Genomic DNA, 25,146 nt, shown 5'->3' on the forward strand with positions numbered 1-25,146 from the left:
TAACATATACACAAATAACAAACAATACTAAGCCCAACCACGTGGGTGACACTAAAGTCCTATCTAGGTAGAGCACCCTCTAAGGGCAGTAGTAGGTGGCCTGGAATGTAAGGTGGGAACTCTGGTGATGAGTGTTTCCCAAATCTTCGGAAGCTTAATGCAACCGTATTTATTGAGATTTGGTTGCTTTTTGAGAGCTGCTGCTGCTTCTAAGAAAAGTCTCTCTTTCTTGAATTTGCTGTGGTGGAGCATGGTGGTTTTCTTCCATGATACCCTGTGGATGGTGTCCAAAACATGGTCAGCCAAGCCTGAATGGCCATAGTTGTGTTTGAAGATGTACGACTTGTGTTCCTCTAGACGGATGGATGCTGATCTGCCTGTCTGTCCAAAGTATGCCAGCTTACAGGAACAGGATACTTTGTAAACTCCAGGCACAGAGAGAGAGGAGGGAGCTGATCTTTCGTAGAACAGATAAGGGTAGCAAGTTTGCAGTGGGGCTTATATGCTGTGTGTAGGTTGTACTTTTTTAGTATCTTGGCTATTTTTTCGGATGTGCCACGGATGTAGGGTATGGTGATGGCATTTTTAAAATCTTGTTGACGAGAAGGACGGGGAATGGGGGAGGAGTTGATTATTTTTTTGATACTGTGATCGCTGTAGCCATTGGAGAGGAAAGTGCTGTGTATGTGGTTAAGCTCAGTAGTGAGGGCGGTTCCACTGGAACAAAGATTGTGGGCTCTCTTGGTAAGGGTTTTAATAATGCCATATTGTTGAGAGGGGTGGTGGTGGGAGAGTTTGTGAATTATCTGCCTGTGTGTGTGGGTTTTCTGTATACGGTGAAGGTAAGTGTATCATTAGGCAGGCGTGTGACTAAGGTGTCTAGGAAGGGTAAACAATTGTTCTTTTCCTTTTCCATAGTGAATTGGATTCTTGGATGTAGACTATTGAGATGACTGAGGAAGGAGTCTAACGTGTCTGGTCCACCAACCAAATCTCAATAAATACAGTTGCATTAAGCTTCCGAAGATTTGGGAAACACTCATCACCAGAGTTCCCACCTTACATTCCAGGCCACCTACTACTGCCCTTAGAGGGCGCTCTACCTAGATAGGACTTTAGTGTCACCCATGTGGTTGGGCTTAGTATTGTTTGTTATTTGTATATATGTTACATTAATTGTTTTTGTAATCCCCGTAGATGTCCTAGTGACTAGGACGAAATATAGGAAGTATTAAATTCTATTTTAATTCTTTTCGAGTGTTGTAAAATATCCATTAAGCCTCCAACTTGACATAAAGATATAGTATGTGCACCCAGGCACTAACAAAAGCAAATGAGGAAGAAAGCAAGAAACTAATATTGTTCCTAAAGTCCTAATGGTGCCCTCTGGCAGGCTAATTTGGTTGTCTTGGCCATTGGGCTGAAGTTCTCATAATGTAAGTTTCCCAAATTTGGGGTAGTTTCATGCACCCAAATTTGTTGAGGTTTGGAACATTTTTTAGAGCTGTTCATGATTCCTTGAATAATCTTTCATACTTAAACTTGCTGCAGTGTATTATTTTAGTTTTCTTCCAATGAATTCTGTGGTGGGTATCTAAGGCATGGTCTGCCAGCCCAGAGCGGCTGTACTGGTGAAATCGGATATAGTCTTTGTGTTCTGAAATCCTGATATTTGCTGTTCTGCCTGTTTGGCCAAAGTAGGACAATTTGCATCTGCAAGGGACCTGGTATACACCAGGTAGGTCTAGGGGAAGTGGTTGGTCTTTGGTAGAGCAGATAAGGGATGCCAACTTTTTATATGGTCTGTAACAAGAAGTAAGGTCATATTTGTTGAGGATATTGGTTATTTTCTCAGAGGTGCCCTGGATGTAGGGGATGGTGATAGATTTGGTGTAATCTTTATTGTGGAGGGGGGGGGGTTGTGGTTTACTGGTTTTAGTATTTTTTTGGATTGTTTGGGGATTATAGCCATTGGCTAAGAAAGTGTTGAGGATGTGGTTTAGTTCAGTAGTTAGGGCCTTGTCATCTGAGCAGATTAATTTTGCCCTGTTATATAGTGTTTTTATATCCCCATATTGTTGTGGGGGTGGGGGGTTGCTGGTGAATGTATCTGCCAGTATGGGTGGGGTTTCTGTAAACAGAGAAAACCAAAGATCCATCAAGCTGGCGAGTGATTAAAGTGTCTAGGAAGGGGAGGGTGTTGTTTTCCTCTTTTTCTAAGGTGAACTGGACTCTGGGGTGTTGGTTGTTTAAGTGTGTTAGGAACGAGTGGAGTGTGTCTGAGCCATGTGGCCAAATAGCGAACACATCATGTACGTAACGAAGCCAAATAGTGGGTTTTTGTGGGGTGGAGTTTAAGGCTTTCTCTTCAAAGGTCTCCATAAAGAAATTGGCCAAGGGTGGGGAAAGTGGGGAACCCATGGCTGTCCCCTCTATCTATTTGTAGAATATTCCTTGCCAAATGAAATAGCCTGAGTTCATTGTGAACTGAAATAGGGCTGAGATATTGGGAGGAAAGTTGGCTTGGATGAGCTCTAAGGTTTCTTTGAGTGGAACATTAGTGAATATGGAGGAGACGTCAAAACTGACCGTTATGTCAGTGTGTTGAAGTGAGGGGTTTTCTACACTTGCTTTAAAGTGGGCTGAGTTTTTTATGTGTGATGGTGTGCTGCCAGTATAGTGTGTGAGCGTTTTGGCTAAATGTTTGGCTAATTTATATGTGGGAGAATCAATGCCATCCACTATGGGACAAAATGGCACATTTTGTTTATGTATTTTTGGGAGTCCATATAATCAGGGTTGTCTAGAGTTGTAAGGTTTTAGTTTGTTAGTGACTTCCACAGGCCAAGAAGTGACTTTCTTAAGGAGTCTGTGGAAAGTTCTAATCCGAGAGCTGGTTGGATTATATTCAATAGGGAGGTAAGTAGTACAGGCTAGTAGTAAAGCATTAAGCTTACCTTTGTAGTCCTTTTGATTTAGCACCACAGTGGCATTTCCCTTATCCGCTTTGGTGATTACTATTTTTTTGGTATTCTTCATTTCTTGTAGGGCTGCATATTCGTCTTTGGATAAGTTGGTTTTTGGAGGTTTGGCTTTAGTGAGAACACTGGCTACATCCAGTCTGACGTTGTTGGCAATATGGTTAGGAAGGTTGCGAATACCACATTCTATTTGGATCATGATTTCCTCGACAGGTATTCTTTTAGGAGCTAGGACGAAATTGTGGCCCCATGCAAGTGCGGTGAGTGCTTCAGGCTTTAAAACTACCGATGAGAGGTTGACTACTGTGTTGAGTGGTGGCTGTGGTAAGGAAGTAGAATTCTTTATCAGGTTTTCGTATTTTTTCAAGTGCCGACTTCATATTTTTTCGAATTCTTTTCTTGCCGAAGCGCATGAGACGTCATAAAGAATCGTCCATAGATCATGGCCGAGCATATTTGAAAGCTCTTCCTCTAGCGCCCGTAAGGTTTTGTTTTCGTCAGCAAGGAGAACATGCGTCGCGGTAATTTGTTCTCTTAATAGGGCAAAGCTAGTGCAATTATAAATATGCAGAGCTTTCTGCGAAGTAAAACGGTGCTTCAATTTAACACAATTAGGGATTACCTTGTTATCCTGGCAGCGTTTTAGGAACATCAGACGATTTAGTTGTCTTGATATATTTAACTTCATTTTACCGTATTAATGGGCCTTTTGTGCGATGGAATCTCCGTGGATGATGATAGTAATTCTAGTAGCAAGGCTTATATGTTGGTCATACATACTGGTAATTAGCTTACGGAATTAACAACGCATATAAAATATATTAATTAAAGGCAACTTTAATGAATAACTTCTATATTTCGGCAATTTCGCATTGCCATCTTCAGGAACATAAAGATATGATATGTGCACGCAGGCACTAACAAAAGCAAATGAGGAAGAAAGCAAGAAACTAATATTGTTCCTAAAGTCCTAATGGTGCCCTCTGGCGAGCTAATTTGGTTGTCTTGGCCATTCGGCTGAAGTTCTCATAATGTAAGTCTCCCAAATTTGGGGTCAGTTTTGACGTCTCCTCCCTATTCACTAATGTCCCACTCAAAAAAACCCTAGAGCTCATCCAAGCCAAGTTTCCTCCCGATATCTCAGCCCTATTTCACAATGAACTCAGGCTATTTTGTTTGGCAAGGAAAGTTCTACATACAGATAGAGGGGACATCCATGGGTTCACCACTTTCCTCACCCTTGGCCAATTTCTTTATGGAGACCTTTGAAGAGAAAGCCTTAAACTCCACCCCACAAAAACCCACTATTTGGCTTCGTTACGTGAATGATGTGTTCGCTATTTGGCCACATGGCTCAGACACACTCCACTCCTTCCTGACACACTTAAACAACCAACACCCCAGAGTCCAGTTCACCTTAGAAAAAGAGGAAAACAACACCCTCCCCTTCCTAGACACTTTATCACTCGCCAGCTTGATGGATCTTTGGTTTTCTCTGTTTACAGAAACCCCACCCATACTGGCAGATACGTTCACCAGCAATCCCACCACTCCCCCTCACAACAATATGGGGTTATAAAAACACTATATAACAGGGCAAAATTAATCTGCTCAGATGACAAGGCCCTAGCTACTGAACTAAACCACATCCTCAACACTTTCTTAGCCAATGACTATAATCCCCAAAAAATACTAAAACCAGTAAACCACAACCCTCCCCCTCCACAATATAGATTACACCAAATCTATTACCATCCCCTACATCCAGGGCACCTCTGAGAAAATAACCAATATCCTCAACAAATATGACCTTACTTCTTGTTACAGACCATATAAAAAGTTGGCATCCCTTATCTGCTCTACCAAAGACTAACCACTTCCCCTAGACCTACCTGGTGTATACCAGGTCCCTTGAGGCTGCAAATTGTCCTACTTTGGCCAAACAGGCAGAACTGCAAATATCAGGATTTCAGAACACAAAGACTATATCCGGTTTCACCAGTACAGCTGCTCTGGGCTGGCAGACCATGCCTTAGATACCCACCACAGAATTCATTGGAAGAAAACTAAAATAATACACTGCAGCAAGTTTAAGTACGAAAGATTATTCAAGGAATCATCAACAGCTCTAAAAAACGTTCCAAACCTCAACAAATTTGGGTGCATGAAACTACCCCAAATTTGGGAGACTTACATTATGAGAACTTCAGCCGAATGGCCAAGACAACCAAATTAGCCCGTCAGAGGGCACCATTAGGACTTTAGGAACAATATTAGTTTCTTGCTTTCTTCCTCATTTGCTTTTGTTATTGCCCAGGTGCACATACCATATCTTTATGTTCCTGAAGATAGCAACGTGACTTTGCCGAAATATAGAAGTTATTCATTAAAGTTGCCTTTAATTAATATACTTTATATGCGTTGTTAATTCCGTAAGCTAATTACCAGTTATGTATGACCAACGTATGAGCCTTGCTACTGGAATCACCATATACCAGTTGCCAAAAGGTGTCAACACCTTATTATTAAAATTCTCTGGATTAGAGATAGTTGATGGAATTTTTTTCACTTGACTATGTTACCAATTATATATTTGGTTAATCCTTTATCCAAGTGTAAGCAAATGAAGTTTGTGCCTGAAGTATTTTTAGCCCTATGGCAACTTGTGGTAAAGGTGATATAAGTTCCGATCACTTGCCTTAGTGTGCCTTAATATTTTCAGACCAGGGTTAACTGCAGATTAGGGGGTACACTGCTGATTTGCTTGCTAGGAACTTTTGATATACTTTCTTCTTTTCCTTGAATGCCTTTTTAACTTCCTGATGATGTTTTTACTGAACTTCTGGAAAGGTTGAACAGAAAAGTAATATATAATATGCGAACGACCAGTAATATGTGTACCAGTACACATAATATTTATCATTATGTTGTTGATGTTTTACCAATAAATGTTCAAGCAGTTCTGAGGGGGGAAAAAGTTCCAGAATTTTTGTCATCATTCAGAATAGAAATTCTTAAATCATTTTAATTTAAATGATTTTGTGAATATTGTGTATAAAATATGTTTGGGGGCACAGCAAGATATGATACTTGTCACTGGACACTAGCACTGAATTAATTCATTGAATTCTATAATGGATTTAAATCCTGTTTTTTGAGTCAAGGTAAATAACTATATAATTTGTATTAAATTTCAGTAACAGAAAGTTTTATCTTTCTTCTGTTTTGAAAAATGAGATTAAAATATTTTCTAGATTAAATATTTGATTATGAATCATTCGAAAACTCTGATTTTTATGCTTCTGCAGTTCAATGCATTCAAAAATGGTTTATTTTTTCATTTAATATTTGCAAAAATGGAATGGGTTTTCTTGAATGTATCTTTTTGTTTTTAAAATATCACAAAATATGCCTTGTGCCAACATTGGAGAGGGTCCAGAGGTGGGTGACTAAGGCAAGTATCAGGACTTCGGACCTCTGGCTATGGAAAAAATGTGGATTACAGAGTTTGGTGGGTAGAAAGAAAAAAAAGTGATATGATAGAGACATTTAAGTTAGTGAGAGGATTTTATCAGATTAATCCAAATGAGATTATAAAAAGAGTAGAAGGTGAGAATTGAAAAACCACAGGTCATCCCTGGAAGTTATGTAAGAGTTCAGTGAAGGGGTGTGTGAAGAGTAGATTTTTTACATCGACAGTTGTCAGTGAATGAAATTCATTACCAGAATGTGTTGTTAATGCAAGAAGTGTTAAGGATTTTAAGATTCAGTACGATAAATATGTTGTCATTTGAATGAACCTCCCATGATGAGTCTGCCAACTCCATGGAGGGTACAATAATAATCTGGATAAATCAAGACCTTCTTTTGAAACTTCAGTTTACACAAAGAAAGCCTTGTTGATGATTACTATCATATCAAAATATATGTCAAAGTTGAATAATGCTAATTCAAAGACTATTGAAAAAATTATTGCACATTTTAAGAAGAAACATGTCACCTGCAGTGAAACATAGTTATAAGTTTTTGTCTTATTTTGCCAGGATATAATGCTTAAAGGTGTTTTCTCTCTAATGAATTTATTATGAACTGATGAGAGAAACTGACTTTAACAGGCACAGTTAAATCAATCCTGATTATTTAATTTCATTACAATGGTGTATCATTGTAATGAAATGGAATTGTAATATGTGAGCACCATATTTAAATTTACCAAAAGAATGAATTTTCTCTAAAAGCTTTAGAATTTTTTTTTGGTATCATATCGAAAAATCAAAAGCTTTTAGAGAAAATCCATTCTTTTCGTAAATTTAAATATGGTGCTACAGTCTGCAGTGGTGAAAGACATATATCTGTTGGAGCAAGAAAGCCACCATTCAGCCACTAATAGGAATGAGTATTAGAAATAGAAGAGTTGGACATTAAAACGAGAAACGGATATGATAAGGGGGGGGGGGGAAACTGTAAGTTAACTGAGTGTCTAGTTCAAGTATTCTAATTATTTTTTGTATCTGTGTAAAATTTTGTTATCTAAGTTATCTCATCATTGTAATATTTCTTCTTCTTCTTTTCTTCTTATTCTTATGTCTCCTGCTCAACTAAAGTTAGTAAAATAAATGTTGTGGCCTTACAGATGGACTTAAATATATTGTAAGAATGTATAAAATAGTATGAAACTTCCAGTTCAGTTTTGCAAAGTGCAGGTATCAGAAATTTAGTAGCAATAATTGGATGTAAAGTGTGCACTTGGAGGTGGAAATTTCCATCCTACTTGAAGGACCTTGAGGAGAAAGGGGACTTTAGAGTGGTGATGGGCAGGGTCTGTAGAGGCCACATTGCATAAGTTGTGAAGTCCTCACATCACATTATGGCAAGGATGCAGATAAGGAGCCTCTGGTTCCATTGCATAAGGCCTTGATCATGTCTCCTGTGGATTATTGTGCACAAATTTAGCCTCTTGGTTTTCATGGTGATGAGGATATATTGGAACAGGTCCAGAGAAGACTGACTAAGATGGTAACTGGTCTTTGGAATATGGGATATGAAGACAGATTGAGGGAATGCAGTTTACATCATCATCATCAAATTCCTGATATATACCCTCAAGGGGTGTACAGGATATGATAGTAGTACCACATGAAAAATTTACATCGTTACTAACTTCCTATCTACAATTTTCCTCCAAATCAGTCTGTTAAATGCCAAGACTCCAATATTATCAGGTCTTATATTTCTGTCTTCAAAGGCACTTTTTACTCTAGCAATCCACCTATATCTTGGTCTTTTTCCTGCCAACCTGGCAGAGAACACTTGTTTTGCTAATCTTTCCTCTCCCATTCTGCTTAAGTGACCATACCATCTGAGATTAGCTCTGCTAATGTATTCCTGGATGCTGACAATATCAAGTTCTTCCCTAGTATCCTCATTTTTAACATGATATTTCCATTGATGCCATCTGTTCATGCCCCTAATCTTTCTCAGGAATCTCATATCTACGGTCTCTAGTCTTTGGTCAAGTGTTTTACTTCTAACCAAGCTCTCAGATCCATCAGTTAAAATTGGTTAAAACACTGTCTTGAATAATACAGCTAATCTACTCTTTTGGCTAATTTCTCTCTTATTCCATATAAATTTATTCAGTTGACTTCCAACCATAACAGCTTTGTTGATTCTGTTGTCTATTTCCATATTTAACTTACCATCTTCATTAAAAATCGTGCCTAAATAGCTGAAATGTTTTACTTGTTCTATAGGTTCTCTATTCACAATGCAGTTGATATTTTCAATGTTTCTGCCTGTGTTCATTGTCTTTGTCTTTTTAATGCTGACCTTCATAGCATATCTATTACAACAGTTATTCAATTTAGTCAGGAATTTTGCAGACTTATAGCAGATTTATTTAGAAGTATAACATCGTCTTCATAAAGCAAAGAGCTGAGATTAACATCTCCAATTTTGATGTCAGGTTTAATACCACTTTCCTTCATAATGTGATCCATATAGATAATGAATAAGAGAGGGAATAATGTTCATCCTTGTCTGAAACAAGATTTAATATTAAGCCATTTTCCTGTACAACTCAAATAAAGACAAAGCATTGCTTGATATAATACAAAACTTAAATAAAGATCTTTGTTATATTCCCATGATTTCTCAACTATCTCTCGTAAAGTGAAAATCTGATCCTGACACCTCTATTTGGCCTGAATCCAGCTTGTTCTTCAATAAGCTTCTCTTCCACAATCCTTTTCAACAGTTTCTCAAGTATACTTTCATATATCTTACCAGGAACACTCATCAGAGAAATACCTCTGTGATACTCACATTCAGTTTTATTTCCCTTATTTATGTATGGGTACTATGAGAGCTCTATTCCATCATCTGGAATTCATCCCTCTGTCCAGGCCTTCTGAACTATGCAGTACAGCAACTACACGATTTTTATACTTCCATATTTGATTATTTCTGGTCGAATATCATCTACTCCTGCTGCCTTTCCACATTTCAGGCTTTTTGGTGGCATTTTCTTCTTCAAGTATGGATATGTATTCCTAACTGCATGCCTGGTCAGTGTTTTTGTGCTGTCATTACTGCTTATTTCACTTAGCAGTTTTTCAAAGTAATTACTTTATACTTAAAGGATATCTTTTTCGCCTGTTTTCATGTCACCTTTATCATCTCTAATTCCTTTTACAGCACTGTTTGCTCCATTTCTGAGCTTCTGTTTTCTTGCCAAAGTCCTCCCATTACTTTTGTTTAGCCAGTTTTACACAGTGTTTAGCTTTCTTACATTTGTCTCTGTATTATCTAAGAGCACAAGCGGACTTATTTGCCAGGAACTTTTGATATGCTTTCTTCTTTTCCTTCACTGCCTCTTTAACTTCCTGTGTCCACCATGGAGTTCTGATTTTTCTATCCTTGCACACAACCTCACCACATGCCTCTCTCGCTGAATCTCGTGGGTTTGGTTCCTGCTCTCAAAGTCTTTCATTTTTTCTTCAAAAATGTTTGTGTATTTTATTCTACACTTCACAGCTGAGAGCTGCTGAACTTTTATTTGCTTGAAAACTTTCATACATGCTGTTCTTTTCAATATGAAATTCAATTTTATCCTGCTTAAGACTAAATGGTGATCGCCTCCAATTTCAAATCCTCTGTACACTTTGGTGTCCTGCACCAGTGGGAAAACATCACTATCAACAATAACATAATCAATGAGACTTTTCTTATTCCTTGCTTCTTCTCTCCATGTGAATTTGTGCACATTTTTATGTTGGAACATTGTGTTAGTAATAACCAGTCCATGTCCTGAGCAGAAATCCAACAGGTATTTGCCATTATTATTAGCTTTGCACTTTTCTCCAAATTTTCCCAAAATATTTTTGTATGGCTGACAATCATTTCCTACTCTGCTATTTAGATCCCCAACAAGGACCAACTTTTCGTTTTTCATGGTGTCAGTTGCTTTCTGTAAAGCCTCAAAAAATTCCTCCACTTCTACCTTAGTCAAACCTTCTGTGGGACCATAGGCACAAATGTCTCATTGTCTAGTTCCCCATTCTCATATTTGCCCACATTACTCTACTTGAGACTGCCTGTCATTCAAGAAGATTAGCCTCATATTTAGTGTTGAATACTATGGCTACTCCTTCTTTTCCTTGATTGTCATTGCCTGAATATAACATTTTGTATTTATTGCTCAGAAAGATCTCACCAGTTTTTTTTTTTGTTGTTGTTTGAGTCACCCCTATTATGTCGATCTGGTACTTATCCAATTCTTCATCTAGCTCCATTTCTTTGCCATTCAGGCTTCTTGTGTTGTTAGTACCAATCTTGAACTCTGGTAATGTTGAGTTGGGGTAAGTTTTAGGATTTGTTCCAGTAGCTTGACTTTTTTCTGTTCGCCCTGGTTCCCTGGCAAAAACAATGGGGGCCTTGTTTAACCAGGCGATGCCCCAGCCAGCATGAAATTCCGTCATATTGTACCATCATTTGAAATTTTGGTTTAAGCCAATAAGAATACAATTTGGTCTGCTAAATCCCAAATTGCCAGCCCATCCTTGTCCGTTCAGTATCCAGGTCAGTTTAGTATCCACCTAACAGGGTGCCCCACAGGAAGGTGAGGATTGGACATTAAGTCAGAAGCCGTGGTCTGTTCTCTGCATTCCTTTGAAGGCTGTGTGGAGGTCTCCTCTCACTTTGGCCCTTAAGCACCCAATGCAGTTTGCAAAGCCTTGTAAATAGGAAGAAGAGAGGGGATATGACTGAGATATTTAAATTGGTAAAGGGTTGTTACCTGGTTAATGTGAAAGAAATTTTTTATAGAATGTCAGAAGTGTGTACAACTAGAGGACATACCTGGAACTAAACTTTTAAAACCCCAGTCACTCATCTCATAATAAAGGAGGATGCAAGCAGGGACATAAGGAGCTGGTTCTTTGCGTGGAGAGTGGTTGGTGAGTTGAATGTTTGTCTGACATTGTGGTAAATGTGGATACACCGAATAAATTAAGTTTAAAGCACTCTTTGGTGGGCTTTGTGTGTAACTCCGTAGTGGTCTGGTGTTAATAATGGTAATAAAAAAAAGTCTTCCAGGTTTTGGTTTTACAAAAATGCAATCCTTCGACATTGATGGCATTCTTCTGATTTCTTGCAAAAATTTGATGATATCAACTCTATTCATCCTTTAAAAGCATTATCCTACAGACGTGCTATTAGAATCAGGTCAAGATACCTTATGCTTACTGTAATGTTCTGGTGTTATTTTCTTCAAACTACTTTGCTTTGTAATATAAAGCATGTCATATTGGAAGATATACCATACATTTCTCCTAATGTACATAATATTCTAATGGACATAACAGTTATCATTCTCTGCACTATTAAGGGGACCAGTTCTGTACTATTAGAAGCATGTAGCAGGATTTGTCACTCCACAGGACCATAATTTCCACTGTTCTGCATGCAGGTTGTTATGCCTTGATCCAAGTCAGTTGACGATATGCATTCCTTGTTATTGTTGTCTTTGGAGAAAATTTGACATCCAGGTCTCTATGACATCGCTATGCCATTAAACATTTACTAGATTGCTTGTGACTGTGTGCATTTCCACACAGTGACAGTGAGATGATAACCATCCTTCTCTGTGAGCTTTTGCTAGCAATGTCAGAATTTTAGGCCTATCCATGTAACCTTTGGATTTCTATTTCTTTGCATTATCAACTGAATCACAAAATTTGCATATTGCACAACCATCTATTTTCGTGCAATTAGAGAAACATTTTGTGATTTTCTGTATAACAGTGACTGTCCACATTTCGCTAATAACCTTGTAATGTGTTGTGATATTCAGTTTTTTGAATGTCACAACACATTACAAGTGTATGAGTTTTTTTGTAAGTAAAATTGAGTTTTTTGTTATGTATTACTTTTAAATATATAGGAATTATCAATAATTTGTAGGATTTTTATCATGTGTATGTGATGATGATGATAATAATAATGACTGTTATTTTAATATGTGCAGTTCATATGACTGATTAGATATTTGATGATAATATATAAATTAGCCATCTTGAACATGTTAATATTGTTTTGCGTTTGTGAACAACAACAAAAAAACATGAAGATGATGTAATGTGAATGAACACAATCAACACTATTCAAGGGTGAAAATTTTGTGCTACTGTAGCACATGGCAAATAACAGTGGGACATTGCACTCTTCAACTGGAAAAGACCTGAGTTTGATTCTCATTACAATGGGGGAGGGGAATCATTATATAGGCTTTTATAATTGAAGGTGAGTTAGCCGATTTCATATGTAGGTAGCAGAGTTTTTCTCTGCACACTTGGTTTGTCATCCCACATGAAGGTAAATCATCAGAGAATGCACATACAGTTAACAGACAAAAAAAATACTATTAGTGGGTGGTAGATGGAGGATTAAGTAGGTGGTGAATAATGGTAGTAAATGGTCAGTTGTGCAGTGTGGAATGCTTGCCCATGATGAGTCCGTGGAGGTGTCACATAATAATAAAATTTAGGAAGAAAATTTATATATTTTACTTGTTGTCACAGTGGTGGTAACCAGTATAATCTCTAAACTCTTGGTATTTGATATTAGTTTTCTCCCTCACCCCTCCCATAAACGTGAAACAGCTTAGAATGTTTTTTTCTAAAGTAATTGAGAGTTAATGCCATTTACCCCCTTCATGAACCTAGATAGACCTCATGTGGAAAGCTGAAATAAATAATAATTATTATTATCGTTATAACATCTTCCTCTGTGGAGTCAGCAGATTCATTTTGGGTAGTTCACTCAACTAACAACATATTTATAATTTTGAAACTTAAAATCCTTAACACTCCCAACATTTATGATGCATTCTGGTGAGTGAAACATATTACCAGAATGCATCATATTACCAGTATGATGCATTCTGGTAATATGTTTCACTCACCTACAGTTTTCCATATAAAAAATCTTGCTCCTCACCACCTTCTTCACCAAACTTTACACAACTTCCAGGGATGGCCTCTTGTTCTTTCACTTTCATTTTTTGCTCTTTCTATAATTATCACTACCTTAAAGATCAACTATCAAAACCTATTTTCTTCTTATCCACTAACATTCCTGTAACCTCTCTTCATAGCCGACATTCCAGACCCTTATATTGCCTTAATTACCCATCAGTGGACATTCTCCAATGTGTCCACATCACAACTAGGTGACCAGATCTTGAGCACATTAGTCCAAATGTGGTCTGACCAGTGCAATATACAATGGCACAACCACCTCCATATCCCTACATGTTAGTGTACTCCTTATCATTAGCATCAGTGATGTGCATTATTTGCTACACTTGCATCGTGTATTCTAAACTTCAGTCAACTATCAACCATCACTACTACATCTAAAATTTTACCCATTTCCTGAAGGAAGTACACAACTGTCTTGTATTGATGGATCTCTGTACTCAACAATTCAACATCTGGCACTTGTTAATATTATACAATACCCAACCCATCTGTCCAAACTAAAGGATTATTCAAATCTTCCTGAAGGGATTAACATCATCAGTATTCTTTATAATTCTCCCCAACTTTGCATCATTAGCAAATAAACTGAACATTTCCAGTCAGTCCACGTGAAATATCATTAAGAAATAATTTACACAGCAAAGGTTCAAGAATAGAATCCTGGGACACACCACTGGTTAACTTCCTTTTTTGAGATACTGCTCCATCCAATTTGCTTATTATTCAGAGAGTTGGTCTCCAATCCATTTAATCAATTTATTATCCATTCCCATCTTTTGGAGCATGTACACCAGCCTATTATGAGGTAATATGTGAAATGCATTTGCAAAGTCCAAGAATAACATTGTATATGAGCCACTTGTATCCAATACATTTGTCACCTTATCATAAAATTCAAATAGATTGGTAAAACAAGCCCTACCTTTTATAAATCCAGTTCTGACCATCATAAAAAATCTTGTGTCAATTGACCCTGTATTCTATTCCTAACCAGTCTCTCTAATAGCAGATATATAGATAGCTGTATACAATATATAAAAACACAAGTTAAAAGTATTATTTATTAAATTTAAACAGACTGTTGGCAGTGGCTTAAAAACAGTTTTTAGAAGGTAGAATAATGCAAACAATTGATTTATTCAAAATAGAACGAGCCATGTGATGTTAAATCGCCAATACCATTATGCTTTTACCAAAGAAAAGGTTAATGATAAAAGTGTAAAATAAATTGCATATATCATCATCATCATCATCATCAAATTCTTGCCATGTACCCTCAAGGGGTGTATAGGATATGATAATACTACATGAAGAATTTACATCATTACTAACTTTCTATCTACAATTTTCCTCCAAATCTGTCTGTTACCGGTCAAAACTCCAACATTATCAGATCGTATATTTCTATCTTCTAAGGCACTTTTTACCATATCAAACCTATATCTGCAAGATTCCCTATATCTTGGTCTTCCTCTGGGTCTTTTTTCTGCCAACCTGGCAGAGAACACTTGTTTTGTTAATCTTTCCTTGCCCATTCTGTTCAAGTGACCATATCACGTGAGATTAGCTCTGCTAACGCATTTCTGGATGCTTGACAATGTCAAGTTCTTTCCTAATATCCTCATTTTTAATATGATATTGCCATTGATGCCACCTATTCAAGGCCCTAATCTTTCTCAAGACTCATATCTACGGTCTCTAGTCTTTGGTCAAGTATTTTACTAATGAACCATCTTTCAGATCGATAAGTAAAAATTGGTTTGAACACTGTCTTTTATGCTGCTAATTTAGTGTTTTGACTAATTTCTCGCTTATTCCATATAAATTTATTCAACTGACTTCCTACCATACCAGCTTTGTTGATTCTGTTGTCTATTTCCATATTTAATTTACCATCTTCACTAAAAATTGTGCCTAAGTAGCTGAAATGTTTTACTTGTTCTCTAAGTTCTCCATTCACAATTCAGTTGATAATTTTAATGCTTCTGCCTATTTTCATTGTCTTTGCCTTGTTATTGCTGACCTTTATACCATATCCGTTACACCATTTATTCAATTTAGTCAGGGAATCTTGCAGACTTATAGCAGATTTATTTAGAAATATAACATCGTCCACATAAAGCAAAGAGCTGAGATTAACATCTCCAATTTTGATATCAGGTTTAATACCACTTTCCTTCATAATGTAATCCATATAAATAATGAATAAGAGAGGGAATAATGTTCATCCTTGTCTGAAACAAGATTTAACATTAAGCCATCTTCCTGTACGTCTTTCAATTCTAACTGCTGACTTACAGCTCAAATAAATACTAATTATTGCTTCATATAATTCCCCATTTACACCATATAACTGTAGATTTTTGAATAGCTTCTCTCTTGGTACTTTGTCATATGCCTTTTCCAGATCTACAAAACTTAAATACAGATCTTTGTTATATTCCATGATTTCTCAACTATTTGTTGTAAAGTGAAAATCTGATACTGACAGCCTCTATTTGGCCTGAATTCAGCTTGTTCTTCACCGAGCTTTTCTTCCACAATCCTTATCAACCATTCTCAAGTATACTTGCATAAACTTACCAGGAACACTCAGTAGAGAAATACTTCTGTAATAATTCTCACATTCAGTTTTATTTCCCCTTTTTATATATGGGTACCTATGAGAGCTCTGCTCCAATCATCTGGAATTCGTCTCTGTGTCCAGGCCTTCTGAACAATGCACTGTAGCCACTGTAACATTTTTATACCTCCAGACTTGAGCATTTCTGCTGCCTTTCCACATTTCAAGCTTTTGATGGCTTTTTCTACTTCAAGTATGGATATGTATTCCTGACCTCATTCCTGTTGCATGTTTTTTACCACTGTGCTGTCATCACTGCTTGTTTCATTTTTTCGAAGTAATTACTTTATACTTCAAGGATATCTATTTCTCCTGTTTTCATGTCACCTTCATCATCTCTAATTCCTTTTACAGCACTCTTTCCTCCATTTCTGAGCTTCTTCACAACCTCCAGAATATCTTGCCACCTTCTTAATATTTATTTTCATTGTTCTTTCTGAAGTCTTCCAGTGACTTTTGTTTAGCTTTCTTATATTTGTCTCTGTATTCTCTACGATCACAAGCTGACTTATTTGCAAGGAACTTTAGATATGCTTTCTTCTTTTCCTTCACTGCCTCTTTAACTTCTTATGCCCACCATGGAGTTCTGAATTTTCTATCCTTGCAGACTACTTCACCACATGCCTCTCTGGCTGAATCAATCAGTGTTTTCTTCAGGGCTTGCCACTGAATCTCCAAGGTTTGGTTGCTATTCTCAAACTCTTTCATTTTTTCTTGAATAATGTTTGTGTATTTTAGTTTACAGTTCACATCTGAGAGTTGCTCAACTTTTATTTGTTTTAAAACTTTCTTACATGTTGTTCTTTTCAATATGAAATTCAATTTTATTCTGCTCAAGACTAAATTGTGATCACTTCCAATTTCAAATCCTCTGTACACTCTGGTGTTCTTCACCAGGGAGAAAACATCACTATCGACAATAATATAGTCACTGACACTTTTCTTATTCCTTGCCTCTTCTCTCCATGTGATTTTGTGTACATTTACAGGGTGTTCGGGATAAATTTGACATATTTATAATTAATTATATTTTTCCGTAAGTTACATGTATTAACACACACTTCTCTTCATTTAAAAGTTTGGACTCTTCTTCATTCATATACAAGATGTCAGAAAGGATGGATAGCTGGAACCCACCTGAATCATGGAAGAGAATAACTTGTATCGTGATGATTCGTGCCCGCCATCAAAATAAGGATATTGCGACTGCTGCCCAATGCTCCCTGAATACAGTAAAAACAATCAGGCATGAACTAGAGACTTGCAATGGTGACTACGAGGATGTAGCAAGAAGAAAGATCCCTAGCAGACGATCTGATTGCGTTCGTACAGCAGAATTCCTCGCAAATCTGCAGGAACAGGTGTTGAAGAACCCTGGCATTGGAATTCGGGCTTTGTTCGTGGAGTTGCTAACTGTAGTCAAGCCCTGGATAACAAGGGTAGCCAATGGTAGGCCGTATGTATGGCAGCAGGATTCGGCCCCTTGCCACACCTCTGGGAAAAGTCAAAAATGGTTGTCTGAAAATTTCTACGACTTCACCAGTCCAAATGTTTGGCCTCCAAACTCCCCAGACCTTAACCCCATGGATTATTTTGTATGGGGCGCAGTTGAAAAAGACACCAATCGCACTTCCAGTAATACAAAAGCCCAGTTAATGGATAAAATTAAAACAGTTTTTGCGGCCCTTCCCAGGGAGACTGTAGCATCAGCTTGTTCGAGGTTCCGAAGCAGAATTGAAGCTGTGATCGATGCTAATGGTGGTTATTTTGAGTAAATCTTGTTGATAGTATTGTAATTAACTCTGCCTGTAATGTTTTTTTGTCAATTCATTAAATTTAATAGATACAAAGAAGATTTTCTTTTTCCTTACGAAACTGTCAAATTTATCCCGAACACCCTGTATATGTTGGAACATGGTGCCAGTAATAACCAGTCCGTGTCCTGAGCAGAAATCCAACAGGTATTTGCCATTATTATTAGCTTTGCACTTTTCTCCAAATTTTCCCAAAATATTTTTGTATGTCTGACAATCATTTCCTACTCTGCTATTTAGATCCCAAACAAGGACCAACTTTTCCTTTTTCATTGCATTAGTTGCTTTCTCTAAATCCTCAAAAAATTCTTCCACTTCTACTTTAGTCGACCTTCTGTGGGACTATAGGCACAAATTTGTCCAGTTCACCACTCTGATATTTGCCCACATCACTCTACTTGAGACTGCCTGCCATTCAAGATGATTAGCCTCGTATTTAGTGTTGAATAGTATGGCTACTCCTTCTTTTCCTTGATTGTCATTGCCTTAATAAAAAATATTTTGTATTTATTTCTCTTAGAAAGATCTCACAAGTTTTTATCTTTGTTTGTTTCATTTACCCCTTTATGTCGACCCGATACTTATCCAATTCCTCAGCTATTCCCCATTTCTTTGCCATGCACGCCCCTTATCTTAATAGTACCTATCTTCAACTCTGCTAAAATTAATTTCGGGTAAGTTTTAAGATTTATTCCAATAGCTCACTTTTCACTTTTTCCTCTCATTCTCTTTCTAAAAAAACCAGCAAGCAGAAGCGGGGGGGGAAGGCTTGTTTAACTGGGCGATGCCCGAGCCAGCATGAAATTCTGTCATGTTGTACCATCATTTTATATTTTGGTTTAAGCGAATAAGAATACAATTTGGTCAGCTAAATCCCAAATTGCCAGCCCATCATCATTCGTTCAGTATCCAGGTAGATACCTAACATGGTGCACCACAAGAAGGTGAGGATTGTACATTAGGTTAGAGACCTGGTCGGTTCTCTACATTCTTTTAAAGGCTATGTGGAGATCTCCTCTTATTTATACAGCTTTGACCCTTAAGCTCCCCTTCCCCAACTGCTAATACCCACAATCTCTACGTTGTATTATTATTATTATTCCGGGCAACTCCAAGGAGTTGACAGACTCATTGAGGGAGGCCCTAACATCATGTCAAGAACAACTATTCGACATTCACACAGTATCTATCATACCTAGCCTTGAACTCATTCACGGTCGTAGCACACATAACAGACTCTGACAGCTTATTCCACTCATTCACCACTCTCCTAGTAAAAAACCTAGCTCTAACACCCTTGCTAACCACATTCTTGCCCAGCTTCCATGTATGGCCCCTAGTCCTCCCACCACCAGTCCTATTCTCAACAATATCTTCTGGATTAATCTTGTAGAAACCCTTCAGTAATTTGAATGTCTCAATCATATCACCCCTTTTCTGCCTATCGACCAATTTTTGCAACCCACAAATCTGCAACCTGTACTCATAAGGTTCATTCCACAGACCTGCTATCATCTTGGTCACTCGTCTCTGGATCCTCTCCACCTACTCCCCATCAAGAAGAAATCCTGGCGCCCATATCTGGGCACAGTAGCCTAGATGGGGTCTTATCAAGGCTCGATACAGAGGAACAATAACTTGTTTGTCTCTGCTTGTTAAAGTATGTTTCAGAAGCCAAGTGATTTGATGAGATGATTTAGCCACTTTTGCAATGTGCCCCCTAAACTTCAATTCCCTATCCACACCAACACTCCCAAATCCTTGGCCTCATCAATCTCCTGGAGTATGGTTCCACCAATGTGATATACTGCTGTTATTCTTTTCACCCCAAAATGCATAACCTTACACTTTGCCACATTAAATTGACATCCATTTTCCCTAGCCCAGTCCTCCAAACTATCCAAATCATTTTGTAAAATTTTGACATCCTGTGCACTCACAATTGCTCTACCCAACTTTGCATCATCAGCAAACAAATGAACACTTCCTCTCAGATCCTTTCCTATATCGTTGATGAACAAATTGAAAAGTAGTGGTCCAAGAACAGAGCCCTGCGGCACACCACTAGTCACAAGCCGTCTTTTGGACTCAACTCCTGAATAAACCACTCTCTGGTATCTCTCCATCAACCACCCTCCTATCCATCTTACCAACCCTATATCCATACCCATCTGCTCCAGTTTACTGATTAGAGTTCCATGTGGTATCCTGTCAAAGGCCTTTTCTAGGTCCAGTAGAATCACTGTAAACCCATTACCCTTATCCAGTTCAGCCGTCACTGTGTTATAAATTGTGAGCAAGTTACTGAGGCATGATCTACCCTTCACAAAACCATGTTGTCCCCCCATACAATATCCCATTTTCATCTATCCAATCCTGTATTATTTTCTTGACTAATTCTCCCAGACCTTGACAACAATTCCTGATATGCTAATCAGTTGGTAATTTGCAACAGCAGTCTTGAAACCTCCTTTATGCAGTGGAACTATTTTCCCCTCTTTCCACCCCATCAGGGCTAACCCAGACCCGAGACTCAAATTAAACAAAATGGTCAAGGGTACTGACAATTCTTTAGCTGCTTTACGTACGACACGAGCTGGTATATCATCCAATCCCACAGATGTATTGACATTGAGGTTATGCAATAGACTACTCACCTCCACTTCATTCACCACAATTCCCGTATAATCTATTGGTTCATTCATTTCTGCAATGTCACCACCTGGATGATATATTCTTGCAAAGTGCTCACTCAGTAACTCAACTATATCAACTGATTCAGTTACCTCCCTACTATCGGCATTTTTTAAAATCATTCTGCTATATACATTTTTTCTTTTACTTGCAACATATCAAAAAAACTGTTTAGGATTCTCTTTAGCCTGCATGGGCCAATGTTCTTTCGAAATCCTTTTTTTTGCTTTTCTTACTACACTGGTTACCCTTCTGGCCTGCGCTTTATGCCATTCATGTGCCTCCCACGTCAAGACCCTATGATCATTCTCACCTATTGGTGGCAATGTGGTCATATTTGTTACAGCCAAATCCTCAAATGCAATTACTAGGATGTAAATATCTCTCTCTCTTTCTCTCTCTCTGACCCCTAGTATTTTCCATTACATGCGGTCGCAGATAGTTATCCCTTAATAACCGCAAAATATCCAATTCCTTCCTCCCGTGTGTCCTCCCCTCACTCCAATCAATGCGACCATAGTTGAAATCTCCCATAATAGTTACCCTCCTTCCACTCATTTCTTCTATTTGCTTGTGCATACTATCTCCACCATCTTTTCCATCACCTGGTCTATAGCAGCACCCAATAGTATATTTTGTTCTGCTAGCCACAATCTCACACCAAATGGCGTCAAATGTGCTCTTTTCTCTATCCTGCATTTCAACTTCTATTCTCCTTGGCTGCAGCTCATCATTTATCATCAGCAATACTCCTCTCCCCATTTTATCCTCCCTGTCATTCCTGAACACACTATACCCATCACATTCAATCCCTCTAGCTATATCATCTACAGTCAGCTATGTTTCACTAATTCCAATAACCTGTGGTCTGGAAGTGCCAACCATGGCCAAAAATTCTTCCTTCTTATTCCTAATACTCCTAGCATTAGTGTACATGAATTTCAGATCCCCATTAGCCCCATCCCTACCTTGATGCCTTATACTAACTATCCCATTCTGATTTGTTGTCCATCTTATTTGCTCGGGCATATTATACTCATTCATACACTCAACTGCCTTCCTAAGGTCTGCTTATCTACTTCCCCCCCCCCTTAATAAATCTAGTTTCCCTGATTCTGCACATCCACTTCATTCAACAACACTTTTTCAAGTCTCCTTACACTGAATCCATTCAAATGCAAACCTTCCATCTTATATATATCCTTTTGCCCATCAAACTCGCTTCACACATCCACAAATTCCATACCACTCATCCTGCATAACCCGCGCATAAAGTCATTAGCAATTATGGCCCTCCTCCTAAACTCTTCACTGTTATACCGCGGCAAAAGACTAATCATCCTAACTCTCTCACTCTTTTCTTTTGCTACCTCAAACAATTAATTCAGGTCCTCTATCATTTCCATTTTATCTCCTTTCAAATCATTCGTAAATGCCACAACTATCAATTCTTTCACTCTTTGCTTTTGCTCCCTAATAGACTCACTTACGTCCTTAATGGTCACACCAGGTTGGTACGATTTTGTCAAATCCTCTACTAACACACCACGTACTAACGAATCTCCATACAACACTCTCTCCTTCATTTTGTTTACATTCACACTCATACTCCTATTTTTCCTATCATACTTTTTATTATTGGCTGGTACACTCAGTAGACTTTTGTTCATATGCTCTAGCTGCCGCTTTGCTCTTTGTATCGCTCCGCTCAACAACGCAATCTCACTCATTGCATCTATCTCATCTTTTTTATTTTCTGTTAAACCATTAATTTGCTCTGTATTAATACCATTTCACACTTTCTACATTCACGCCCTCACAGTTCTCTGGTACAACCTCGCCATTTCTTGTCATATCATTATTTTCTTCATTCTGAAGTTTGACAAAAATATCACACTCACGACCTGAAATACACTTTAATTCCTCATTTTCCTTACATTTTATACACACATTCACTCCTTTATTATCATCTAACCGTACTCCAACCGCAGAGCTTGATTCCCTGTAATTTAAAAAATAATGAAACTTATCTTTTTTTACACTGCTACCTCTTAATGCATCCGACTCTGACCTTACCCTCTGGTGGTATTACTTAATAATAATAATAATAACCAAAGCACGGACTCATGGAATAAGTACTAGAATTAGGCCAATATGTTAAACGGCAGTTTTTGCCTGTTTGTCTAAAAAGGAGTTGGTGAATTCCTTATTTTGTCCACATTGACCTGTGGTATCCAAAGTTGTTCCAGGTACGTGCACATACCCCCCTCCCCCCTAAAAGAAAGAAAGAAAAACTTAGTGACATGCCAAAGAATAATGGAAAGATATATTTTGGGAATATTAAAGAGAGCAAAAAAAGGTGAAAAATACAGACAATAGACAGATATCACACACATACAAAAAAAAAGAAAGAAATTGGCATTATTTACAAAGATTAAAGTGGAACTGGATTGAATATACAGTCAGGATGAAGAAATACACTTATTAAACTTTGGATTCAGAGATAAAGACAGAGGATAAAAAAACAAGATCATGGGAAAAGAGGAAAGAACTACATAAGGATGGCTCATGAAAGGAAAGAGTGAAGAAAACTGGAAGATGCCTGTGCACAACACTGGAATGGAACAGGCTGATAATAACAGCAGTAGCAAGAACATGAAATGATAATCACAACAATTAATATGATTTTAAGCAAGTAGCATTGTATTTAAATGTTTCTGATATGTTAAAGTGCCACTGCTGATGTAACAGATCTCAGTTGTTGATAGGGTTATAATTTGGGATCAGTTGCCCCTTTGATCACCATGCCTAAATTTGTATGACTTTTTTTTTAAATAATTAAAAAAAAGTATATCCCTTCCACTATACTTCTTTACAATGCTGTAACCAATACTAATTGTTATCACTATTATTAGATTAAAGCAATTCATATTTTTGAAAATATAATGTTGGAGGTTTAATGGATTTTTTACAACACTCAGAAAGGATTAAAAAGAATTTAATACTTCCTATATTTCGTCCTAGTCACTAGGACATCTACAGGGATTACAAAAATAACTAATGTAACATAACGCAAATATCATACAATACTAAGCCCAACCACGTGGGTGACACAGCGCCCTCTAAGGGCGGTTGTAGGTGGCCTGGAATATAAAGTAGGATCTCTGGTGATGAATGTTTCCCAAATTTTCGGAAGCTTAATGCAACCATATTTATTAAGATTTGGTTGATTTCTAAGAGCTGCTGCTGCTTCCAAGAATAGTCTCTCTTTCTTGAATTTGCTGTGATGGAGCATGGTGGTTTTCTTCCATGATACTCTGCAGGTGTGGTGTCCATGTCTTGGACACCACACTGCGGGTGGTGTCCAAGACATGGTCAGCCAAACCTGAATAGACACCACCCACAGAGTATCATGGAAGAAAACCACCATGCTCCATCACAGCAAATTCAAGAAAGAGAGACTATTCTTGAAAGCAGCAGCAGCTCTTAGAAATCAACCAAATCTTAATAAATACGGTTGCATTAAGCTTCAAAAAATTTGGGAAACACTCATCACCAGAGATCCTACTTTATATTCCAGGCCACCTACAACCGCCCTTAGAACGATCCCCCATTCGACGTTAACCATTACGTCGAGCACCGGCACTTCTTTCGGGGCGATGGCAAAATTACGGACGAGGCTGAGGGCGCTGACGGCATCTTCGTTGAGCCTTTTGGAAGAGAGGTTAATTACTGTCTGGAGTGGTTGAATTTGTGGTTGTGGTTTGTCTTTAACCAGGTTGCTGTATTTCTTGACGTGTTTGTTTTTTATTTTTTGAAATTCTCTCTGGCGGAAGTTTCCGAAATGTCAGAGAGAATCGACCAAAGTTCAGGGTTAAGAACAGTGGAGAGCTCTGTATGTAGGGAGCCAATGGCGGCGTTCGTCACTGCGAGGGCGGCACGAGTAGAGGCGATTTGCTCACGTAGTAATGCTAGGCTGGCACATTTATATATACGGAGTACTTTTTTTGAATGGAAATTGGTCTTCATTTTAACGCATTTCGGTATCACTCTTGTATCCCGACATCTTTTTAAAAAGGCCAGGCTATTTAGTTGTCTAGATAGTCGTAGTTTTGACTTACCATATTGCTTGGATTTACGTGCTAAATCTTCTCCATGGATGATTAGAATTCTTGTGTAGAGGCTTAAGTGCTGTGAGGACATTATGTTGGAGGTTTAATGGATTTTTTACAACACTCAGAAAGAATTAAATTAGAATTTAATACTCCTCCCTACTCCGAAGATTTGGGAAACACTCATCACCAGAGGTCCCACCTTACATTCCAGGCCACCTACTACCGCCCATAGAGGGCGCTCCACCTAGATAGGACTTTAGTGTCACCCACGTGGTTAGGCTTAGTATTGTAAGTTTTTGTGTGCATGTTACATTAATTGTTTTTGTAATCCCCGTAGATGTCCTAGTGACTAGGATGAAATATAGGAGTATTAAATTC

General features: G+C 37.9%; 1 protein-coding gene across 1 annotated transcript in view; it reads left to right on the forward strand.

Moving 5' to 3' along the window:
• LOC150107016 (cell adhesion molecule Dscam1-like) overlaps nt 1-25,146 on the forward strand; it is a 754,963-nt gene that overhangs the window by 561,258 nt on the left and 168,559 nt on the right. The gene's annotated exons all lie outside the window — the stretch shown is intronic.

Source organism: Typopeltis vanoorti, chromosome 5 (genome assembly GCF_054136105.1).
Source record: "Typopeltis vanoorti isolate ZY-2024b chromosome 5, IOZ_Tvanoo_1.0, whole genome shotgun sequence".
Taxonomy (NCBI): Eukaryota; Metazoa; Arthropoda; class Arachnida; order Uropygi; family Thelyphonidae; genus Typopeltis; species Typopeltis vanoorti.